This window comes from Nannospalax galili, unplaced genomic scaffold (assembly GCF_000622305.1).
Source record: "Nannospalax galili isolate Female #2095 unplaced genomic scaffold, S.galili_v1.0 scaffold25169, whole genome shotgun sequence".
NCBI classification, from domain to species: domain Eukaryota; kingdom Metazoa; phylum Chordata; class Mammalia; order Rodentia; family Spalacidae; genus Nannospalax; species Nannospalax galili.
In genome coordinates, this window is record NW_008359576.1 from 2,263 (window position 1) to 5,689 (window position 3,427).

Below are 3,427 nucleotides of genomic sequence, written 5' to 3' on the forward strand. Positions count from 1 at the left end.
GTGTGGCCAAGAACAGCACCAATCTGCATGTCTCAGAATGGAAGCAACCGGGAAGAGATGGAGACACAGATCCATCTACATGAAACCCTTGCTGAATGCCTCTGTGGGTAGGGGAATGAAAGAGAGCAGGCCTTTCGTGTGTCTGGGAGGTGCTAAGCTCACACATACATTATCCTATTCTAAATCTAAGCTTTCTTTTTTCAAAAAAAATACTTCAAATTTATTATTTATTTTATGTGTATGATTGGATTGCCTGCATGTATGTAAGTGCACCAGTGCTGTGCAATGCCCATATAGGTCAGAAGAGAATGCCAGATCCCCTGGAACTGGAGTTACAGATGGTTTCTAGCCACCATGTAGGGGCTGGGAATCAAACCTGGGTGCTCTGCAAGAGCAACTGTTGCTCTTAACCACTGAGTCATCTCTCTAGTCCCCTAAATCTAAGGCTTCTTATGTTCATTCCTCAGGGGAAACTGAGGCCCAAAGTTTAAAAAGTTTGCCTTTGTGTTTGTTTTGAGACGGCATCACTCTAGTTAAGGTTCTGCTGGAACTCACTATATAGCCCGGGCTGGCCTCAAACTTGTAGCAACACTCTTGCTCAGCCTCCTAAGGGCTGGAAATACAAGTGTGAGCCATCATACCCAATTTATAAAATTATTTTTAAATTAGTGAGCCCCACATAAAAATCAGATTTATGGAGTTCCTTGAAACACTTGAAGTCCAAGCTATATGAACCTTCCCTTAGACAGGACAACTGTTACAGCGGAGCAGTTGCCAGCTTCTCACAAACCTCAGCAATGCCTAATCTGTAACTCCAATGCCTGTTCTTTGTTCGTCATTCACCAACAGACATCTGAGATGTGACTCCTAATTGGCATTTTGTGTGTGTTGGGGTTGGGGGAGTTGATACAGGGTCTTGGAGCTACAGAGAAAGACTCTGTCTCAAAACCAAACCAAACGCCCATAGTTAATGTCACCACAACCATCATACATGAGTGTTATAAAATGTCAGCACGACCTTTTCTTTATGCTTCAGTTCAGATGTGTGGCCCCTGCCAACAGAGCTCCCCTTCACCCTGTGTGCGGCTCATCTTTCTTCACAGTACTCTTAGCATGTTCCTGCTTCACTGGTTTGTCTGTTCTCTCCCCTGTCTCTAGACTGTTCACTTACAGGGGGCAGGGGCTTCTCTCTCTTGTTTTTACTGTAATTTATCTAGCAAACATAGTATTTAGTATGCTCAGGATATATCTACTGAGTGAATGAATGAATGAGTGAATGAATGAATGGAGACCCTGACTCTGGATAGGGAAATTCTTTGAACTCACCTGCTGTGCTTCAGCCCAAAATACATCTTCCAAGTGAGTGGCGAACCCTTCACTGAGCCACTCCTCTGTCCAATTGCGTGCACCGATGGCTAGCCAAACCAGGCATGAGCAATTTCATGGCAGAGTCGGGTCCCACAGAGACGGCTCATACCTGTTAAGATGCTCTGAGAGAGGAAGATGATGTGTGGGCTGCAGATAATGGGAGAGAAAACACGTGGAGTCCTGTTAGAGCCTGTCCTTGTGGCTATTCCATGGGGCAGCTTTCTTAGCCTAGAGAGTCTGTTATTATCATGAGTGTGCTAGATCATGATGGATAGACTTGCGGCTGCAATGCTTTTAGACCTAAAGAAAGTGGCAGTTTATGTTTCTGGCAGCAGCTCAGGTTGCCGTTTCTGCCAGCAGTTGTCTCCGTAATCAAGCGACTATTACCTGTAATAAGTAACCTGTACCAAGTTTTATACTGACAAAATTACAAGGCAATGGAAGCATTTACTGTGAAATCTGGACTGTAAAAGAGGAACAGGTGTGAGAACTTCGTGTAGCCCATGCTGTCAGGAGTGGGATCAAAGAAGACCCTTCAGCCAAAATGCCTGGCAGCTTACAGGCGAATTGAGAAGTCATGCAGAAGGCCAAGAAAAGCCAAGAAGAATAGAGCCAAAACTTTTCCATTTCACGCTGGAGCTAACTGTGGAGTGACAACCTAACAGGTGCCTTGCATGGGGAGGTGGCCAAGGAGCCCAGAGAAGGGCCCAGTGTCTGCAGAACAAAGGTTGTCAGTGCAAGCTGTAGACGCCCAAGATTCACATGACATAACAGAATCATGAGAGTGAAGGTGGGGCACTAACCCTTTCCAGGTGTGCAAAGGGCCTCAGGGCTGGCACCAGCTGGGGAGAGTCATCTAATCTCATTTCTACACCTTCTGAAACTCCAAAGACCATGGTAAAAATTGCAGAGATGACGTGGGAGGAAGAAGGGCTGCAGAAAGAAGAGACACACAGACCCCTCCTTTGCTTCCACTTCAGTACTCAGCATTATCTAGGACTTGTTTCCAGTCTTTCTAATGAAGAATTTGCTCTTTAGAAAAAAAATCTATCAATTAAAGCGAGCCGGTTATGAACCCTTCCAAAGTCAGAAACTGCATTCCGCTTCCTTCTTTCAAAAGCCATTTGTTTGCCATCATGTCAGCTCTGCAACAAGCCAAGACTGCTTGCAGATTTTTGGTCCGCCCCCACAGCCACCATTACAGAAAAACCCCACCTATATTTCCCTTACACAATATCACTCATTCAGCTTGGAGAACTAAATTGCAATCGCGGGAGTCAGGGCTGCCAAAATAGACAGCTTTCATGTGAAGTAATAACAGGGCAGGCACGCAAATGGAAAAGCATCTGCCAGGCTTCCCAAAGAGCCCGCAGAAACTGCAGATATTCAAAGTAGAGTTGAGGCACTGAGGACAAAGGGGTGCAGTGCTACAGGCACCAAGAATAGTGCAGATTACTAACGCAGACAGAAATGTAAGAAGGATGAGAGGCAGGGAACCTCCAGGCACAGGAGCTAGGCTCCCCTTCCCTTACCAAGAAAGACAAACTGCACAGCCTTCTCTAGCAAATGAGCCCTGGCTCTGGCAAGTGCAGTGCTATAAGAAAAGCCACAGAAATGTACCGAGTAAATAACATTCCAGACATACTGCTGGCAGCAGAGCACCCTTTTGGCTAAAACAAAACTTCAGGCCTTATAAACAGGCTCAAAGATGACTGCTTAGAAGGGTCCACTGGCCAGAGTGACAGCCATAGTACAAGGGCAGGGACTAGAAGGCAGACCCCAGCTAAGGCCAGAAAGTTCGAGAAAGGGGATGATTGGAATTGCAGTAAGACTATTCAGACTATTCAGGAAGAAAAGGCCTCCACTGCCTGGGGTGACCTCACTGCTTTGTCCCAGAGTGGAAGCCCAGTCAAGGCTCATTTATGCAAATACAAGTCTACCAGAGCCTGAAGAAATGCACAAAAGTGGCCCTGTGGGACGTGGAGGTTCACCTTCCTGTTCTTTAATGTTTTCCCCCTACAACAGTCACTGTTGTCTCCACCAGACTTCCTTCCCCACC

At 46.2% G+C, this 3,427-nt stretch overlaps 1 long non-coding RNA gene across 1 annotated transcript in view; it reads right to left on the bottom strand.

Annotated features, from left to right (window-relative positions):
• The window catches only part of LOC103725928, a 5,375-nt gene extending 2,194 nt beyond the window's left edge, over positions 1–3,181 (bottom strand). The window contains exons 1-2 of the long non-coding RNA XR_606880.2: positions 2,172–3,181; positions 1,327–1,515 (exon numbers count right to left, since the gene is read on the bottom strand). This is a non-coding gene — a long non-coding RNA (uncharacterized LOC103725928). The remainder of the gene's footprint in view (positions 1–1,326; positions 1,516–2,171) is intronic.
• Positions 3,182–3,427: the final 246 nt, after the last annotated feature.